Source organism: Capricornis sumatraensis, chromosome X (genome assembly GCF_032405125.1).
Source record: "Capricornis sumatraensis isolate serow.1 chromosome X, serow.2, whole genome shotgun sequence".
Classification (NCBI taxonomy): Eukaryota; Metazoa; Chordata; class Mammalia; order Artiodactyla; family Bovidae; genus Capricornis; species Capricornis sumatraensis.
This window is the reverse complement of record NC_091092.1, coordinates 58,980,119-59,002,684: the sequence shown is the minus strand read 5'-3', so window position 1 is coordinate 59,002,684 and position 22,566 is coordinate 58,980,119.

The window sequence follows — 22,566 nt, the reverse complement described above, 5'->3', positions numbered from 1 at the left end:
CACTATAAAGGGATCTAGATGATGGAAAAGAGGGAAAAGGACAAGGAGGAGGCACACTCTGGTCTTAAGGTGAGTATAAGGTAGTCACATGACAGCATATGACAGCATTGAAGTGAGGGAGATCCTTAGAAATGTGGTCTAATTGGGCAGTTATGTACCCAGCCACAATGTTGTTACTATGGAAGAAAAAGAAACTAAATTTCAATGCACATCTAACAATCTTGACCACACCCATTTCCGCTTGCTTCTTCCACACCCAGAAGCTAGGTTGAAACCTTCTTTTGTATTTAAACCCAAGGATCTCTGTATTGCATAACATTTTCCATCTTCTAATATATCTTGTACTTATTTTTAAAGTGTCTCTTCCCATGAAATGCAAGCATCGTGAGGCCAGGGACTTTTTTAGCTTTGTTTATTTCTGTATTCCCCAGCCTCTAAAAAAATCTCTGACATATAGTAGGTACTCAGAAAATATTCACTAAAAGAATAAATAAGTTGAAGAGTTGACTCATTGGAAAAGACTTTGATGCTGGGAGGAATTGGGGGCAGGAGGAGAAGGGAACGACAGAGGATGAGATGGCTGGATGGCATCGCTGACTCGATGGACATGAATCTGAGTGAACTCCAGGAGTTGGTGATGGACAGGGAGGCCTGGCGTGCTACGATTCATGGGGTCGCAAAGAGTCGGGCACGACTGAGTGACTGAACTGAACTGAAAGAAAATACAACTAAGAAGGGAGAAAAAGGAAAGCCTCAGAGCAAACTGGGCTTCCCTGGTGGCTCAGACAGTAAAGAATCTGCCTGCCATGTGGAAAACCTGGGTTTGATCTCTGGATCAGGAAGATTCCCTGGAGAAGGGAATGGCAACCCACTCCAGTAATCTTGTCTGGAGAATTCTGTGGACAGAGGAGCTTGGCAGGCTATAGTCCATGGGGTTCAGAAAGACTCAGACACAACTGAGCAGTTAACACTTTCAGAGCCAACTAAATCATGATCATGAAGCCCAAGCTCCACACTTAAACTGGAGTAGGGGGTTTCAGTCAGAGCTCAGAAACTTTAGTTTATATAAAGTTCTATGAAATATATGTATATAACTTCCAATCTCAAAGCAAATAATAAATAGCAAAGTGATTTCATGCAAGAAGCAGACTCACTGACAATCATGAGAAGTGGCAGTTGACACATTGACAGCAAAGGAAGAGAAAAAACTCTGTAACATGCTAACTCAAAAAGTACATCCATCTGAGGCAATTTGCTGTTAGAATAGAGTGACTACATCTAAGTAGCAACCAAGAAAACAACTGTCATGGCCAAGAACAGAACATGAAATTCATAATAAAAACCTGGAATCATTAGAAAGGGGTTACTTATGTGTGGTGTGCTATGTTTCGTTTTGCTAAGATAGAAAAAAGTACCATAGCCAGAAGATGTGTTTTTTACCTCCTGATACATAGATTAAATAACCTTTTTCGAAAACCTTGATGTTCAAAGTGGTGAACTTCCTTTAGACACCTTCATGCAGATTCCTCACTACCCAGTCTGGAAAATGTGATATAAGAAGTACCATTGTTCTTAGCACAGTTCTGCTGCTTACTGTGTCCTGATCTGAAGATGGGAATAAATTGCCTCTCATTTCCCTGAAGACAGGAACCAGAGCTTCCATTGTCTTGCCTAGCACCCTCCCTCCTCCAACTCATGCCCTAAGTTGACTCTTGCCTTTTGGATTTTCCTCACTGCCTCCTCACAAGGAGGAGAATTGCCCCCTAGTTTACAAAGTCCTCATTTCTGTCTAATGTGCCATGTGAACCTTAATAGGGGTTTGTTTGCAAATCAGGCAAATCACAGCCATTCCTTTGTGACCTACTGGGCAAGAGAGCAAGCCTGAGAGGGGATGCAGAAGCATGTCTGAATTCATTCTTCCCCTGTAATGCTCCCTGGGCTTACATCCAGAACCTGAAGCCCAGCCAGCCCAACTCCTGGACAGAGTACAAGACCCAAACAGGGAGACCTGTGGTGGGTGCAGTGAGTCAACAATCTAGGGATTCAGCCAAGGTTCAGAACCTCAAGGCACAGTTAACAGAGCCAAAAACACAAACTGAGTGACTTCAGTAGAAGCACAGGAGGCGGTGGGTGGGGGTGGGGGCTAGACTAGGTATAGGAAGAAAACTGGGAAGGGCAAAGTTGCAGTATCCCCAGGGCCAAGAGTAAGGTCTAAAGAAAAGTGGAATCATAACATCTCACTGACTAGAATTCTGCAGGCCCAGCTGCAGTCAGTTCACATCTCCTTCCATGGAAATACCAGGATTTCATCTGCCAAATGCTTTTTGCTCTCCATAAGCTTTATAAGGGACCTCAGCAATGCTCGTGGCTTCTCCTACCATCTCCATGCAGCTGACTTTGCTATTTTGAAGAAGAGTAGGAAACGTAGCATTTGGTATTAGGAGACTTGCATTCTGGCTCCAGCTCTATTATTTCCTACTGTATGATCTTGGGCAAGTCATTTAATTTCTGTGGGACTCAGTTGCCTCAGCTGGGAAGTGGGAAAATAATGTATACCTCATAGAATTGGGGTAAAGATAAAATATAATCATGATGATGAAGATACTTTGTAAAACACAGTAGTGATAATACTAGTAAGTCAATCTCTAACCTGACTTCTGTCCTAAGCTCCAGTCTGATATATTCAACTGCCTCTTGGAAATTTCCCACATAAACTTCAAAGCCAACATATCCCAAACTACCAAAACTTCTACCTTCCTTTGCAAGGCATCCTGTTTCTCCTGGGCAGCCTATGTCAATGAAGGAGGCACTAGGGGGCCACACCTGAAACATAGGCTGAACTCTTCCTCACCACCCACATCCAATTTATCACCAACTGCTGGGCTAAGACTAATACTTGAAGGACTCTCAGCACTTTCTATCTCCTCTGCCCTGACTTAAATCATATTCTCAGTATTTCTGTTCTGTAATATTGGAACAGCATCTTAAGAGATCCAGCTACCTCTGGTATCACCCATCAACTCTCCAAATCCATGTTTGCCATCATGGCCATACAAATCCTTCAAAAACCTAAATTTGACCATGTCAAATTCCTCTCCTTAAATTATGTAATGACCTATAAGAATGTAGTCTTACACCATGATATTAGAGATACGTGCCAACTTCACTTTCTAGACTAAGTATCCAATATTCTTACCAATCCTAACCAGAAGCATCTTAAACATATAATTTCCTCTCTAACCTTTTCAGCCTTTTCCATTCTGATATACCTTGAACATTTTCATGGAATTAGACCCTTCCTAGAGTTGTGGAACTTTACAGCCAATTGGACACAAGTGCTCCCCTGAGATAGCTTCCTTCAATTGCCAGTGCTTTTCCCAACACAGCCTCATGCAGAAGACTATTGAAATATCTACAATCCTAAGAGAGCATGAGCAGTGGACAGAACTCTGGGTTGTCAGTTGACTTTAGGTCCAGCTCTTGTCCTAGATCAAGTTCTTCCACTAAAGGAAAGAGCCAACACAGACAACATTGTATTGTCTTTGAAATGGTCCTCAGTGACATTGTTGAGCTACTGAATTAAGCAATCCAGTAGCTCACATAACCCTGGCCTTCCCGTTATAAATGTTTTTTGTTGTCTGAGTCAATCTAAGTAAAGATTTTCATTACTTGCAGCTAAAAGCACTGTAAATGATCCAACACAATAGCTGACGTGAGCAATAAGGATGGCTTGAAGCAGGCACAGGAGCTATCATCATTCTCACATCAATTAAACAAAAATAGAAACTGCGGCTCAGAGCTGGAAAGTCATTTCCCCAAGAGTACACTGAACATTCTATGGCTAATTGCATTGATTGTGACAATACTGAAAGCTATTTGCACCCTGGATTATCAGGTGAATAAGTCCTATTCCCTTCTAATTGTGCTATTAAGCTGCTTTGAGTTTGGTAACCTAATTTTGGAACTGTAAGTAGACGAAGTGTAAACAGGCTCTGAATAAAGTCCTAAGGGCTTGCCTATGAAAAACTGGCAGAAGCTTTACTGTTGACTCTGAGACATTCAGATGATTGTGATGTCTCTAAATTACTGGCTAATCTTTGGTCCAAATAATATCAAAAGTATTATGATAACGTGTCACCTATTTAGCTTTAGTGTGTATGAAAATGATTACTGAATGTCACAGAGCACATATCCATAGAGGAGGGGATCAAACCATGCCTGCCTATGTGGGCAGGGCAAAACAGTGGTAGGGACAGGCTCTCTAATTTCAAGTTTAAATGTTTTGTCCTGGATAATTTAGGGTTGTAAACAAAGGGGAGTCTGATTGGCCCTTCTACCTTCTTTTAGGAAATTCTTTATTTATTGTATCAAAGGAGTTCTTTGTTGTAGAGCTCATCTGAAAGTGACACAGGCTGCCCTGAGTACTGGGCTCCCTACCCCTGCTTCAGTCTAAGGTTGAACACCCTATTTGTGAGGGAGACTGTAACAGGTACTCCTATTTTGAGAGAAAGTTAGGGCCAGTTTCATCAAATTATTTATACTTCCTTCCAAATCCTGATTCCTCTTCTAGCCCATCATACTAGACTCTTAAGAGATCAAAACATATTTTTCCTGTCAAAATTACCCATAGAAATCAGAAGTCTCAAATGCATCTAGTCCACTACAGAGCCCTTTCTATTATACATAACAGCCCGAATAATTTTGGAACCAAGGCCCAACAAACAATGTTATAGATGATGCATCTACATTGAAAGCACATACTTCCTCAGTGAACTCACCTCCCAATATACTGGGAGCGAATCTCTTTTGTAGAACAGGCTGATAGACTCAATGGTGGAGCTTCCATCCATGGAGGCTCCCAGAGCACTTGACCAAACCCAACAATCCCAATTGTTACAAATGATTGGCAGCTGGGCCCAGCAGGCATAATGAAATTGTTAATTGGTTTTCTACAGGCTTTGGGGGAGAAATGGCTTTCATTAAATACATGTGTCCAGAGCACCAGGTAAAATATGCTCCTCCTGGGAATTCCAACAAGCGACTCTGTAACCTACAAAAGGCATGGAAGTGTGCCTGCTGAGAGACCGCAAAGGGAACACAGACTCCCATCTATGTGCCTATCTCCAGCCCCACGAGGAAACCACCCTGCTCCCAATCTTTGTTGAAGCATTTGTTGGTTCCCTTGGGACCTTTCACAGTTGAAGTGAAAAAAAATACAGTTCTTCAGTGATATTCATGCTCCAAAGCCCTGTCCCCTGAACTTTAGATTTGGGAAAACAGGCAAGCCAGTAAACCATCAAGACTGTTTGGTGAAAAGTCCTGCAGCTCTGAAGGATGAGTCATCTGCTTTTACCACCACTTGAAATAAATGATAATGGCTTGGCAGCCTCTCATATATTAATAGCCTTGTCATTTTACCTTCCTCTCGTTCCCTGTATTTCACATTGAAATTATAAGTGGCAAAAATGGTTTCAGGGCTGATTGCCCTGAGTTTCCAAGCTGCCCAGAAAGTCCAGAACATTCTCATCACTGCGGCCAGACTGACACTCCACTCTCCTCCTATAGTAATCCTGGGCTGTATTACCAAGTTAAACTGCTTCATGACACTTCATACTGGATATTATCAGATTTGTTTCCTTGTCTGTGTATTGCCCATTTTCTCACATAACAATGTGTTTCACTGTTTACACTGTTTGCTGACCCCAGGGTAGGTAACATGTAAGTGGGGAAGCTGTAAGAAAACTCGAGGAGCCATAGGAACTGCAGACATGCTTATTCTCTCCAGGCTGGTGCAGCAGCCATAGCAGCAGACATGCCATATTCTCTCTTCTTGTGGTTGACCCAACAGATGCAGTCATAACACAGCCTTGAGAGCTTTTTAGGTGGAGCTTATATACGCTTAGAGAACAAAAGTAGCCCATGGCCAGGCGGGTTCATCGTGTTGTGCATGCACAGTGCTATAAGTGATCTTAGCTGTTACATACTCATTCATTTACAAAAGGTAGGGGGAGAGCGAGAGTCTGTGGGGTAAGGGAGTCTGACCATTGCCATCTTTGCTAATTTGCTCTTGCCCTACACAATAAGCTTCACGAAGGCAGAGACTTCTCTGGCCTGTCACAGTATCCCCAGCACCCAGAACAGCATTTGTGAGAAAGGAGAGGGAGGATGGAAATGTGATTTATTCTCTATGCAAAGATACACAAGGCGGGCATGGGGTGGTAATGGGGGAAGGGTCTCATGAAGGGGAGAATAGGACTCTCTGCAAATATGTGCTTTCTGATATACTGGCCATTCCCCCCAATCTCCACTACAAACATGAGGGTCACAGCCCCACAGCTGGTTAATCTCAGACTTAATCTTTAAGCTTAAGGGGTTAAAAGAAATAAAACCTGGAGACTGTAAGTGAAATGTTGTTGTTTAGTCCCTCAGTCTTGTCTGACTCTTTGCAACCCTATGGACTGTAGCCCGCCAGGCTCCTCTGTCCATGGAATTTCCCAGGCAAGAATACTGGAGTGGGTTGCCATTCCCTTCTCCGGGGGATCTTTCTCATCCAAGGATCAAACCTACATTTTCTGCATTGACAGGCGGATTTTTTTTTTTTTTAATCACTGAGCCACCAGGAAAGCCCAAGTGAAATGATTCCTCCTCTATTTAGTGTCTCTATTTTGCACACATAGTAGCAAAGATCTATGCAAGAAACACTTCTGTTCCTTCTCTTACTTCTTTTGGAGAACCCGTGGCTAAGGACGTGTGTGTGTGTGTGCCCAGTTGCTTCAGTTGTGTCTGACTCTTTGAGACCCCATAGACTGTAGCCCACCAGGCTCCTCTATCCATGGGACTCTCCAGGCAAGAATCCTGCAGTGGGTTGCCATTTCCTTCTCCAGGGGATCTTCCTGACCCAGGGATTGAACCTGGGTCTCCTGCATTGCAGGCAGATTCTTTACAACTGAGCCACCTGGAAAGCCCAACCTGATTGGGAAGACAGAGCAAAGGAAATGCGGCAATCTCAGTTCCCTGGTGTTTCTGTACTGGGATTCTGAGGTCCACAGGAGGGTCTTCTGCGTTTTGTATCTGCCTGTCCTCAGGAAGAGCTGCTAAGTTTAAAGTGAGGCAGGGCAGAGGGCTGATGTGGAAGCCAATTTGGAGCCTCTGTCCACTTTATTAGGAAATGTGGGGAATTATCTGTCTTTTGGTATCTGTCTGACTCTTGAATCTTATTTTTAAATTACTCTGAATTTGGAGGGAGGGGTAGGGGTGTGTGGCTAATCATTTCTCTCAGACTCCAACAAGACCTGATACACTTCATACCCCAGTCCTCCACCTTGCTCTCTAGTATACCCATCCCTGCACTGCTCTGTGCTTCTACAGCTTCCACTGAACTACTGACCACTCTGGCACCCCCTCTACATCTTCAGTACCTCCCACTAGCCCACCAGCGCCTTGCTCCCACCTCTTGGTGAACTCTACCTCCACTGCTTTATCTAAATCCTACTGTAGCTCTTCCACCTGGAGGACAAGTTTTCCCCTACAAGGCTCTCATTTATGCACTCAGTCATTAATTCAGTCAATGCACAGTGATTGGGCACCAGGTCTGTGGACCAATCAAAAGCAAGTATTCTCTGGTACTCTGTGTCCCTCAGGGTCTGATGTAAGGTTGTTACATTCACTAATGTTGTTTCCAAACCATTATATCTCATCCTTTGTTACCCACTCAGTGACATCCCAGGAAGCCTCACCCTTACTCCCCTAAAGTATGTTTTACTCTTACTTGGACATTTCCTTCAGCTTATGCACAAGATGTCACTTCTCCCACATAACCTTCTCTGATCCTCCTTCCTTGTCTAATAACTGCACCATTTAGCTACAAACAAAACTCCTCAGTGAGTTGTCTATGCTCCTTACCTACAGTTCCTAGTCTTTTTTGAAGCTATTTCAATCTTAGCTTCTCTTTCACATGCCTTTCCAAAACCACACATACCATAGAAACTTATTTTATAAGACTTTTATGCTGCTCACTCCAATGCTCAGTTCTTAGCCTTATCCCACTTGACCTGTCAGCAGCAGCTACAGATTGAATTCCTCCCTCCTTAATGACTCCCACAATGCTTCACTGTCTTGATTGTCCTCCCTCCTCACTGATCACATTTCTATCTTTGTGCTGACTCCTTCTCTTCTCCCTGGTCTCTTAATATTGGAGTATCTTGGAGCTCAGTCCTTTATTTTTAAATTTAATTTTTAATTAGGGGAAAATTGCTTTACAATGTTGTGTTGGTTTCTGCTGTACAACAATGTAAATCAGCCATAATTATATACATATCACCTCCCTCTTGAGTCTTCCTCCTCTTTGCTCACCACTCCCCTCTAGGTCATCACAGAGCACCTGGCTGGGCTCCCTGTGTTATACAGCAGCTTCTCATCAGCTACCTACCTTACACATGGTAATGTATATATGTCACTGCTACTTTCTCCATTCATCCCACTCTTTCTTTCCCCCACTGTGTCCACAAGTCCATTCGCCATATTTGTGTCTCCATTCCATCCTTACAAATAGGTTAATCAATACTATTTTTCTAGATTTTATATGTATGCATCAATATACCATAGTTTTTCTCTTTCTGATTTATTTCACTCTGTATAACAGGCTCTAGGTTCATCTACCTCACTAGAACTGACTAAAATTCATTCTTTTTATGGTGGAGTAGTATTCCTTTGTATATATATATACCACATCTTTTTTATGCATTCATCTGTTGATGGACATCTAGGTTGCTTCCATGTTCTAGCTATTGTAAATAGTACTGCTGTGAACATTGGGGTACATGTGTCTTTTTCAATTATGGTTTTATCAGGGTATATGCCCAGTAGTGAGATTGCTGGGCCAAATGGTATTGGGAAAACTAGACAGCTATATGTAACAGAATGAAACTAGAACACTTCCTAACACAAAACACAAAGTAAACTCAAATGTATTAAAGATAAGGCCAGAAACTATAAAGCCATTAGAGGAAAACATAGGCAGTATACTCTGACATAAATGACAGCAAGATCCTCTTTGGCCCACCTCCTAGAGTAATGGAAATAAAACCAAAAATAAACAAATGGGACCTGATTAAACTTAAAATCTTTTGCGCAGCAAAGGGAACAATGAGCAACTTTAAAAAGACAACCCTCAGAATGGGAGAAAATAATTACAAGCAAAACAACTGACAAAGGATTAAACTCCAAAGTATATAAGCAGCTCATACAGCTCAATATCAGAAAAACAAACAGCCCAATAAAAAAAAAAATGGGCAGGAGATCTAAAACAGACACTTCTCCAAAGAAGACATGCAGATGGCCAAAAAACACATGAAAAGATGTTCAACAGCATGCATTATTAGAGAAATGCAAATCAAAACTACAATGAGGTATCACCTCAGGCTGCTCAGAACGGCCATCATCGAAAAATCTACACATGATAAATACTGGAAAGGATGTGGAGAAAAGGGAACGTTCTAGCACTGTTGGTGGGAATGTAAATTGATACAGCCATGGCAGAGAACAGTATGGAGATTCCTTAAAAAACTAGGAGCTCAGTCCTTTATTCACTTCTTTTCTCTAGCCATACTTCTTCCGATGGTCATCTCATTCAGTCCCATGGCTTTAAATGCATTCTCTGTGCTGATGATTCCCAATTTTATTTCTTTGCTGCTGTTATTCTTTAGTCACTCAGTTGTGCCCAACTCTTTGGGACCCATAGACTGCAGCATGCCAGATTTCCCTGTCCTTCACTGTCTGCCAGAGTTTGCTCAAACTCATGTTCATTGAGTCAGTGATGCTATCCAAGCATCTGATCCTCTATCAACCCCTTTCTTCTTGCCCACAATATTTCCCAGCATTAGGGTCTTTTCCAATGAATCAGTTCTTTGCATCAGGTGGCCAAATTATTGGAGCTTCAGCTTCATCATCGGTCCTTCCAATGAATATTCAGGGTTGATTTCCTTTAGAATTGACTGGTTTAATGTCCTTGCAGTCCAAGGGTCTCTCAAGAGTCTTCTCTAACATCACAGTTCTAAAGCATTAATTCTTCAGCACTCAGGTTTCTTTATTGTCCAACTCTCACATTCATACATGACTATTGGGAAAACCATAGCTTTGACTATATGGACTTTTGTCAACAAAGTGATGTATTTAAATATGCCTTCTAGGCTTGTCAACTGTGAAAAATTCTTAAAGAGATGGGAATACAAGACCACCTGACATGCCTTCCGAGAAATCTGTATGCAGGTCAGGAAGCAACAGTTAGAACTGGACATGGAACAACAGACTGGTTCCAAATTGGGAAAGGAGTAGGTCAAGGCTGTATATTGTCACCCGGCTTACTTAACTTATAAGCAGAGTACATCATGAGAAATGCTGGGCTGGATGAAACACAAGCTGGAATCAAGATTGCCAGGAGAAATATCAATAACCTCAGACATGCAGATGACACCACCCTTATGGCAGAAAGTGAAGAAGAACTAAAGAGCCTCTTGATGAAAGTGAAAGAGGAAAGTGAAAATGTTGGCTTAAAACTCAATATGCAGAAAACCAAGATCATGGCATCTAGTCCCAACTCTTCATGGCAAATAGATGGGGAAACAATGGACACAGTGAGAGGCTCTTTTTTTGGGGAGGAGGTGCTTCAAAATCACTGCAGATGGTAAGTGCAGCCATAAAATTAAAAGACGCTTGCTCTTTGGAAGAAAAGCTGTGATCAACCTAGATAGCATATTAAAAAGCAGAGACATTACTTTGCCAATGAAGGTCCGTCTAGTCAAAGCTATGGGTTTTCCAGTAGTCATGCATGGATGTGACAGTTGGACTATAAAGGAAGCTGAGTGATGAAGAATTGATGCTTTTGAACTGTGGTGTTGGAGAAGACTCTTGACAGTTCCTTGCACTGCAAGGAGATCCAAACAGTCCATCCTAAATAAAATCAGTCCTGAATATTGATTGGAAGGCTGAAGCTGAAACTCTGATACTTTGGCCACCTGATGCTAAGAACTGACTCATTTGAAAAGACTCTGATGCTGGGAAAGATTGAAGGCAGGAAGAGAAGGAGATAACAGAGGATGACATGGTTGGATAGCATCACCGACTGAATGGACATGAGTTTCGGTAAACTCCGGGAACTGGTAATGGACAGAGATGCCTGGTGTGCTGCACTCCATGGGGTTGCAAAGAGTTGGACTCAACTGAATGACTAAACTGAACTGAACTGAGGTTTGTCATAGCTTTTCTTCCAAGGAGGAAATGTCTTTTAATTTTGTGGCTGAAGTCACTGTCCACAGTGGTTTTGGAGCCCAAGAAAATAAAATCTGTCACTGGTTCCATTGTTTCCCCATCTATTTGCTATGAACTGATGGGACCAGATGCCATGATCTTAGTTTTTTGAATGTTGAGTTTCAAGTCAGCTTTTTCATTCTCCTCTTTCATTGTCATCAAGAGGCTCTTTAGTTCCTCTTTGCTTTCTGCCTTTAGAGTGATATCATCTGTATATCTGTGGTTGTTGATATTTCTCCAGGCAAACTTGTTTCCAGCTTGTGCTTCATCCAGCCTGGCATTTCCTATGATGTACTCTGCATATAATTTAAATAAGTGGGGTGACAATATACAGCCTTGATAACTCCTTTCCCGACTTGGAATGAGTCTATTGTTCCATGTCCAGTTCTAATTGTTGCTTCTTGACTTGCACACATGTTTCTCAGGAGACAGGTAAGGTGGTCTGGTATTCGCATCTCTAAGAATTTTACACAGTTTGTTGCGATCCACACAGTCAAAGGCTTTAGTGTAGTCAATGAAGCAGAAATATATTTTTTTTCTGGAATTCCCTTGCTTTTTCTATGATCCAGCAGATTTGGCAACTTGATCTCTGGTTCCTCTGTCTTTACTAAATCCAGCTTGTAAATCTGGAAGTTCTTGGTTCACAAACTGCTGAAGCCTAGCTTGAAAGATTTTGAGCATTACCTTGCTAGTATGCAAAATGAGCACAATTGTATGGTGGTTTGAACATTCTTTGGCATTGCCTTTCTTTGGGATTGGTATGAAAACTGACCTTTTCCAGTCCTGTGACCACTGCTGAGTTTTCCAAATTTGCTGACATTGAGTGCAGCACTTTAACTGCAGCATCTTTTAGCACTGAAGAAATATCTCTGCTGGAATTCCATCATCTCCACTAGTTTTGTTTGTAGTAATGCTTCCTAAGGCCCACGTGGCTTCACACACCAGGATTCCTGGCTCTAGGTGAGTGACCACACCATCATGGTTATCCTGTTCATTAAGACCTTTTTTTGAACAGTTCTGCTGTGTATTCTTGCTACTTCTTTTTAATCTTCCCTGCTTTTGTGAGGTCCTTACCATTTTTGTCCTTTATCATGCCCATCCTTGAATGAAATTTTCCCTTGATACCTGCAATTTTCTTGAAAAGGCCTCTAGTCTTTCCCATTCTATTGTTTTCTTCTGTATCTTTGCACTGTTCACTTAAGAAGGTTTCTTATTTCTCCTTGCTATTCTCTAGAACTCTGCATTTGGTTGGAAATATCCTTCCTTTTCTCCTTTGCTTTTCATTTCTCTTCTTTCCTCAGCTATTTGTAAAGCCTCCTCAGACAAACACTGCCATCTTTCATTTCTTTTTCTTGGGGATGGTTTTGGTCACTAACTCCTTTACAATGTTACAAACCTCTGTCCATAGTTCTTCAGGCACTCTGTCTACCAGATCTAATCCCTTGAATCTATTTGTCACCTCCACTGTATAACCATAAGGGATTTGATTTAGGTCACAACTGAATGGCCTAGAGGTTTCCCCTACTTTCTTCAATTTCAGTATGAATTTTGCAATAAAGAGCTGATGGTCTGAGCCATAGTCAGCTCCTCATTTTGCTTTTGCTGACCGTATAGAGCTTCTCCAGTTATGGCTGCAAAGAATATAATAATTCTTATTTCAATAATGACCATTTGGTGATGTCCATTTCTAAAGCCATCTCTTGTGTTGTTGGAAAAGGGTTGCTATGACCAATCTGTTGTCTTGGCAAAGCTCTGTTACCCTTTGCCGGCATGTTTCATTTTGTACTCCAAAGCCAAACATGTCTGTTACTCCAGATATCTCTTGACTTCCTACTTTTGCATTCCAGTCCCCTGTGGTGAAAATTACATCTTCCTTTCTTTTTTTTTTTTTATGTTAGTTCTAGAAGGTCTTGTGGGTGTTCATAGAACTGGTCAACTTCATTCAGCTTTTTCGACATCAGTGTTTGAGGCATAGACTTGGATTACTGTGATGTTTAATGGTTTGCCTTGGAAACGAACTGAGGTCATTCTGTCATTTTTCAGATTGCACCCAAGAACTGCATTTTGGACTCTTTTATTGACTATATGGCTGCTGCATTTATTCTAATGGATTCCCACCCACAGTAGTAGATATAATGGTTATCTGAATTAAATTCACCCATTCCTGTCCATTTTAGTTCACTGATTCCTAAGATGTTGGTATTTGCTCTTGCTATCTCCTGCTTGACCATATCCAATTTACTTTGATTCATGGACCTAACATTCCAGGTTCCTCTGCAATACTGTTCTTTACAGCATCAGACTTTACTTTCACCACCAGACACATCCACAGATGATCTTCATTTCAGCTTTGGTCTAGTTGCTTCATTCTTCCTGGAACTATTGCTAAGTGCCCCCTGCTCTTCCCTAGGAGCATATTTGACACCTTCCCATCTGGGGGGCTCATCTTCCAGTGTCATATCTTTTTGCCTTTCATACTGCTCATGGGTTCTCACAGGAAAAACACTGCAGTAGTTTGCCATTCCCTCCTCCAGTGGATCACATTTTGTCAGAACTCTTCACTATGACCCATCCGTCTTGGGTGGCCCTGCACAGCCAGGGATCAAGACCATCTTCATGGAAAAGAAATGCAAAAAAAAAGAAAAACGGCTGTCTGAGGACGCCTTACAAATAGCTGTGAAAAGAAGAGAAGCGAAAAGCAAAGAAGAGGAAAGATATAAGCATCTGAATGCAGAGTTCCAAAGAATAGCAAGGAAAGATAAGAAAGTCTTCCTCAGAGATAAATGCAAGGAAATAGAGGATAACAACAGAGTGGGAAAGACTAGAGATCTCTTCAAGAAAATTAGAGATACCAAGGGAACATTTCATGCAAAGATGGGCTCGATAAAGGACAGAAATGGTCTGGACCTAACAGAAGCAGAAGATATTAAGAAGAGGTGGCAAGAATACACAGAAGAACTGTACAAAAAAGATCTTCATGACCCAGATAATCATGATGGTGTGATCACTCACCTAGAGCCAGACATCCTGGAATGTGAAGTCAAGTAGGCCTTAGGAAGCATGAGTATGAACAAAGCTAGTGGAGGTGATGGAATTCCAGTTGAGCTGTTTCAAATCCTGAAAGATGATGCTGTGAAAGTGCTGCACTCAATATGTGAGCACATTTGGAAAACTCAGCAGTGGCCACAGGACTGGAAAAGGTTAGTTTTCATTCCAATCCCAAAGAAAGGCAATGCAAAAGAATGCTCAAACTGCTGCACAATTTCACTCAGCTCACATGCTAGTAAAGTAATGCTCAAATTTCTCCAAGCCAGGCTTCAGCAATACGTGAACCGTGAACTTCCTGATCTTCAAGTTGGTTTTAGGAAAGGCAGAGGAACCAGAGATCAAATTGCCAACGTCCACTGGATCATGGAAAAAGCAAGAGAGTTCCAGAAAAACATCTATTTCTGTTTTATTGACTATGCCAAAGGCTTTGACTGTGTGGATCACAATAAACTGTGGAAAATTCTGAAAGAGATGGGAATACCAGACCACCTGACTTGCCTCTTGAGAAACCTATATGCAGGTCAGGAAGCAACAGTTAGAACTGGACATGGAACAACAGACTGGTTCCAAATAGGAAAAGGAGTATGTCAAGGCTGTATATGTCACCCTGCTTATTTAACTTATATGCAGAGTACATCATGAGAAATGCTGGGCTGGAAGAAGCACAAGCTGGAATCAAGATTGCCAGGAGAAATATCAATAACCTCAGATATGCAGATGACACCACCCTTATGGCAGAAAGTGGTGGGGAACTAAAAAGCCTCTTGATCAAAGTGAAAGAGGAGAATGAAGAAGTTGACTTAAAGCTCAACATTCAGAAAACGAAGATCATGGCATCTGGTCCCATCAGTTCATGGGAAATAGATGGGGAAACAGTGGAAACAGTGTCAGACTTTATTTTTTGGGGCTCCAAAATCACTGCAGATGGTGATTGCAGCCATGAAATTAAAAGACGGTTACTCCTTGGAAGAAAAGTTATGACCAACCTAGATAGCATATTAAAAAGCAGAGACATTACTTTGCCCACAAAGGTCCATCTGGTCAAGGTTATGGTTTCTTCAGTGATCATGTATGGATGTGAGAGTTGGACTGTGAAGAAAGCTGAGCACCGAAGAATTGATGCTTTTGAAGTATGGTGTTGGAGAAGATTCATGAGAGTCCCTTGGACTGCAAGGAGATCCAACCAGTCCATCCTAAAGGAGATCAGCCCTGGGTGTTCATTGGAAGGACTGATGCTAAAGCTGAAACTTCAATACTTTGGCCACCTCATGCGAAGAGTTGATTCATTTGAAAAGATCCTGATGCTGGGAGGGATTGAGGGCAGGAGGAGAAGGGGATGACAGAGGGTGAGATGGCTAGATGGCATCACTGACTCGATGGACATGAGTTTGGGTAAACTCCAGGAGTTGGTGATGGACAGGGAGGCCTGGCGTGCTGCGATTCATGGGGTCACAAAGTGTTGGGCATGACTGAGAGACTGAACGGAACTGAAACTTTTCTCATACAAACTTCATACTCATAAATGCATCTATACTAGGAAATTGAAGGAGCCACCTCATATTCAACGTCTAAAACAACTTCCTACCTATCTACCAAAAACAAAACAAAATGAAACAGAAAACAAAATTTCAGCAAAACAAAGTAAGCAACAAACAAACACTGTTCTGTCCATAGCCTTTCCTATTTCAGCAGATGGCAATTCTATCCTTCATCTTTTTTCTTCCTTACACACCTCATGCATATTATCTGTCAGGAAATCCTATTGGTGCTACCTTTACGATATATCGAGAGTCTGAACCCTTCTCACTATATATCCATGCCATCACCCTGTTCCAAGTCACCATTATATCTTTTTAGGTTGACTACAATGGCCTCCTGTTTTTATCTTTACTGTTTTTACTTTATTCTAAATACAGTGGTCCTTAAAAAATAAAGTAAGCCATATCATGTCACTCTCCTTCTCAGAACCCTCCCAATGGCTCCCATTTTCAGGCAGAATTAAAGTGAACATTCTTTCAGTGATTATATAGTGTCCAGTGATTTGCTGTCCCTGTTTTTTTTATCTCTCTGACCTCACCTCCTACTATTTTAATATTTCTTCTTTGTTCACTCTACTCTAGCCACACCACTTTTCCTGTTGTTCCTGGAATGCTCAGTATGTTCTGACCTTAGGTAATTTTTACTGCTTGTTCCTTTGTTCTAGAGCACTCTCCCTTCAGACATTTGCATAGTCCAGTGCCACCTCAGTGATGCTCTCCCTGACCATCCTATGTAAAATTGTAACCCACTCTCCAGTCTGACTTACCTCAGTCTGCCTGTTATTTTTCTCTAAGCCATTAGGCTATGTTATAAATTTGCATATATATATATATATAGTGATTGGTCTCGTATATATGGGTTTCCTTCATAGCTCAGTGGGTAAAGAATCTGCCTGCAATGCAGGAGACCTGGGTTTGATTCCTGGGTCAGGAAGATCCCTTGGAGAAGGAAATGACAACCCATTCCAGTATCCAGTATACTTGCCTGGAGAATCCCATGGACAGAGGAGCCTGGCAGGCTGTAGTCATATATATATATATATATAGTGGTTGGTCTCCTCCCTCTGGATGTATGCCCTACAAGGGCAGGAATTTTCATTTATTTTTTGCTTTTCTTAGCACACACATGACAAATGTTACCCGAATGAATGAATGAGCCTGTCTCTTCCCTTCCCTTTCCTCCCCTCCCCTCCTTCTTTGAGGAAGAGGTGCCCATCTGCACTGGCACACCAGTTCTGCACACGGGGATGTGATCATTCCCAACTACCTCCTTACGATCGTCCTTGTCTCTCTCTTTATAGTTTCTCTCTCTTCCTCTCAATTGGTTTCTTTCTCTTAGCCAGTAAACATGCTTGTGTCTCATTTGTCTTTAAAACACCAAGATCAAAATACTTCAAATATTTGCTTCCCTCTAACTGTTGTACTCTGTACCCCTTCATGGTAAAATTCTTGAGAAGCTGTCTATGTTTTCTGACCCCACATCCTTACCTCCTACATTCACTTCTCACAGAAAACAATTTCTGGACCCCATTATTCTCAACTGCTGCCCAGTATCATTTGCCAACATTGTTAGTTCCTTCCTTGAATCTCATTCTCTTCCTCTCCAAGGCCTTGGTCCAGGACTTAGTAGCTCAGAGAAGAAGAAGACATGACACCCACCACCCTTTACATTTGGTTCCTGCTTTCTACCCATACTTATTTGAGTCATCCAATGCCCCACTGCAATAGCTCATGCCAGGTTCCCTGTTGATAAACTCAATGAACACCATTCAACCCTTCCCTTACAAGAATGTTGTTGAACATGCCACCCAAGTAGAAATGTCTGCTCTTCTGTTGGCTGCTATGACAGCCTTCTCAGGACTCAAGTTTAAGCCCCTTTGCTTTCTTCTTAGATGACTTCATCTGGACAAATAACTTTGAACAGCATCCATGTGCTGATGACTCTCAGTCTCCATCCCCAGGCATGCCTCTCCTCTCCTGAGTACCACCAGCCTGAGATTCTCACAGAGTGGTCCAATTTTCTGAGGTCTAGAGTCCTGTTTCATCCACTCCATTTCTACTATCCTGGGACAAGGCCTTGCTCTGTGGTGTATATCTGGGGCTGGGCTCTTGCTCCTCGGTAAGATCTTGGATCACAATAAAATGTGGAAAATTCTGAAAGAAATGGGAATACCAGACCACCTAACCTGCCTCTTGAGAAATCTGTATGCAAGTCAGGAAGCAACAGTTAGAACTGGACATAGAACAACAGACTGGTTCCAAATAGGAAAAGGAGTACATCAAGGCTGTATATTGTCACCCTGTTTATTTAACTTATATGCAGAGTACATCATGAGAAACGCTGGACTGGAAGAAACTCAAGCTGGAATCAAGATTGCTGGGAGGAATATCAATAACCTCAGATATGCAGATGAAACCACCCTTATGGCAGAAAGTGAAGAGGAGCTAAAAAGCCTCTTGATGAAAGTGAAAGAGGAGAGCGAAAAAGTTGGCTTAAAGCTCAACATTCAGAAAATGAAGATCATGACATCCGGTCCCATCAGTTCATGGGAAATAGATGGGGAAACAGTGGAAACAGTGTCAGACTTTATTTTGGGGGGCTCCAAAATCACTGCAGATGGTGACTGCAGCCATGAAATTAAAAGACGCTTACTCCTTGGAAGAAAAGTTATGACAACCTAGATAGTATATTCAAAAGCAGAGACATTACTTTGCCAACTAAGGTCCGTCTAGTCAAGGCTCTGGTTTTTCCAGTGGTCATGTATGGATGTGAGAGTTGGACTGTGAAGAAGGCTGAGCACCGAAGAATTGATGCTTTTGAACTGTGGTGTTGGAGAAGACTCTTGAGAGTCCCTTGAACTGCAAGGAGATCCAGCCAGTCCATTCTAAAGGAGATCAGCCCTGGGATTTCTTTGGAAGGAATGATGCTAAAGCTGAAGCTCCAGTACTTTGGCCACCTCATGCGAAGAGTTGACTCATTGGAAAAAACTCTGATTCTGGGAGGAATTGGGGGCGGGAGGAGAAGGGGACGACTGAGGATGAGATGGCTGGATGGCATCACAGACTGGATGGACATAAGTCTGAGTGAACTCCGGGAGATGGTGATGAACAGGGAGGCCTGGTGTGCTGTGATTCATGGGGTCACAAAGAGTTGGACACGACTGAGTGACTGAACTGATCTGAACTGAAGATCTTCCTAGGTGATGTTCAAGACCCCAGGGATACCAACTGTGCCTACACTGGTATTTATCAGTTATGAACTAATTATAGGAATGGTGAGAATGGCACATAAGATTTGCTGCATTGCTGGAACCTGTGCTAAAGGCTTTACATGATCTATGCCATTGAATCCTCACAAATTCCATGTAAACTGGAAAGCATTGCATCTCCCATTTTACACATAAGAAATATGGCATTTAGGGGCGAGAGCAAGGCTTCAACTGTATGTGAACTGAGAACTTCCAGATGTTCAAACTGGATTTAGAAAAGGCAGAGGAACAAGAGATCAAATTGCCAACATCCGTTGGATCATAGAAACAGCAAGAGAGTTTCAGATTAACATCTATTTCTGCCTTATTGACTACACCAAATCCTTTGACTGTGTGGATCACAACAAACTGTGGAAAATTCTTCAAGAGATGGGAATACTAGACCAACTTACCTGCCTCCTGAGAAATCTGTATGCAGGTCAAGAAGCAACAGTTAGAAATAGATATGGAAAAACAGACTGGTTCCAAACTGGGAAAGGAGTACATCAAGGCTGTATATTGTCACCTTGTTTATTCAACTTATATATGCAGAGTACATCATGTGAAATGCCAGATTGGAGTAAGCACAAGCTGGAATCAAGATTGCTGGGAGAAATATCAATAACCTCAGATATGCAGATGACATCACTCTTATGGCAAAAGTGAAAGGGAATTACAGAGGAAAGTGAAAAACCTGCCTTAAAACTCAACATTCAAAAAACTAAGACATGGCATCCAGTCCCATCACTTCATGGCAAATAGATGGGGAAACAATGAAAACAGTAACAGACTTTACTTTCTCGGGCTCCACAGTCACTTCAGATGGTGACTGCAGCCATGAAATTAAAAGATGTTTGCTCCCTGGAAGAAAAGCTATAACCAACCTAGAGTGAATGAGTGAGTGAAAGTTGTTCAGTTGTGTCTCAATTTCCAGGCCAAAATACTGGAGTGGGTAGCCTTTCCCTTCTCCAGGGGATTTTCCCAACCCAGGGATCAAACCCAGGTCTCCCCCAGGCCTCCTGCATTGCAGGTAGATTCTTTACCAGCTGAGCCACAAGGAAAGCCCAATAATATTGGAGTGAACAGCCTATCCCTTCTCCAAGGGATCTTCCTGACCTAGGAATCGAACCAGGATTTCCTGCATTGCAGGCAGATTCCTTACCAACTGAGCTATCAGGGAAGCCAGCATATAAAAGCAGAGACTTTACTTTGCCGACAAGGATCCGTCTAGTCAAAGCTATTATTTTTCCAGTAGTGATGTATGGGTGTGAGAGTTGGACCATAAGAAAGCTGAGCACCAAAGAATTGATGCTTTTGAACTGTGACGTTACAGAAGGCTCTTGGGAGTCCCTTGGATTGCAAGGACATCAAACCAGTCCATCCTAAAGGAGACTAGTCCTGGGTGTTCATTGGAAGGACAGATGTTGAAGCTGAAACTCCAATACTTTGGCCACCTGATGCAAAGAGCTGACTCATTTGAAAAGACCCTGATGCTGGGAAAGATTGAAGGCAGGAGGAGAAGGGGATGGCAGAGGATGAGATGTTTGGATGGCATCACCGACTCGATGGACATGAGTTTGAGCAAGCTCTGGTAGTTAGTGATGGACAGAGAAGCATGGTATGCTGCAGTCTATGGGGTCACAAAGAGTCAGACACGCCTGAGCGACTGAAGTGAACCGAACCATGCACTAGTAATTTCTGAGAGAAATCCCCTCTCCTCTCTTGAAATACATGTGACTGTGTTTGAGGCCTTACTGTATATCCATCATCACCAAGTCTAGGACCTGGCAAAGAGCAACACATGGCAAATACTTGGAGAATCCCAGAGTGTCCAAAGGTCCTTGCAGTCATCCTGTGGATGAGCTTTATAAGGGGGATGGCAAAGTGCAACAGTCTCAGTCCTTTGAAGAGAAAGGTGCCTGGCTGGGTTGTCTAATGGGAAGCTGGAACCGTCTGCCTCTTTTGTTGCCTGGATTCAGTCATTCATTCAGCAAATACAATTTTTAAGTATTGGGGCACTGCTCTCAACCCACAGGAATCCACGTAAATCAGAGAAACCTCTGTTTCTTGGAGCTTCAGTGTCAGTAGAAAAAAAGATGGAATATGTGCATAGAAGACATTTCAAGTCCAAGACTGGGTACAGTAAGTGCAAAATCACCTCTCTCTGCAGTAGTCTGGTGCTGAATAGAAAGGCAGATTTCCCCTTCTAGTAGGCTTAGAAATGCTCTGTGCTTGCTTGTTCCCTGCTCTGCAGCATGTGTTCCTAGAGCAAGTTCAGTTCAGTTCAGTCGCTCAGTCGTGTCTGACTCTTTGCGACCCCATGAACCGCAGCATGCCAGGCCTCCTAGTCCATCACTAACTCCCGGTGTTCACTCAAACTCACATCCATCGAGTCGGTGGTGCCATCTAACCATCTCATCCTCTGTCATCCCCTTCTCCTCCTGCCTTCAGTCTTTCCCAACATCAGGGTCGTTTCAAATGAGTCAGCTCTTTGCATCAGGTGGCCAAAATATTGGAGTTTCAGCTTCAACATCAGTCCTTCCAGTGAACACCCAGGACTGATTTCCTTCAGTATGGACTGGTTGGATCTCCTTGCAGTCCAAGGGACTCTCAAAAGTCTTATCCAACACCACAGTTCAAAAGCATCAATTCTTTGGCACTCAGCTTTCTGTATAGTCCAACTCTCACATCCATACATGACTAGTGGAAAAATCATAGCCTTGACTAGACGGACCCTTAGTCAGCAAAGTAATGTCTCTGCTTTTGAATATGCTATCTAGATTGGTCATAACTTTCCTTCCAAGGAGTAAGCATCTTTTAATTTCATGGCTGCAGTCACCATCTGCAGTGATTTTGGAGCCCCCCAAAATAAAGTCTGACACTGTTTCCACTGTTTCCCCATCTATTTGTCATGAAGTGATGGGACCGGATGCCATGATCTTCGTTTTCTGAATGTAGAACTTTAGCCAACTTTTTCACTCTCCTCTTTCACTTTCATCAAGAGGCTCTTTAGTTCTTCTTCACTTTCTGCCATAAGGGTGGTGTCATCTGCATATCTGAGGTTATTGATATTTCTCCTGGCACTCTTGATTCCAGCTCGTGCTTCATCCAGCCCAGCATTTCCTAGGGCAAGAGTGGCTACATAACTTGCAGGGCCCTGGGAAACATAAAAATGCAGGGCCACTTATTCAAAAATTATTAAGAATTTCAAGAAAGTGACAAAGCATGAAAGCATGAGGCACCTGTGTGTAGGGCCGTGTTGCACTGCACAGGCCACATGCCCACGAGGCTGGCCCTGCCACATGGCTGGGAAGGATATACATGGCATGCCTGAATGTATCCTACAGTCTCTTCTCTCTTGCAAAGTCTGAAGGGAGAAGATACCAGTGAAATCAGTGGCATTAAAACACACACAACTGCACATAGGC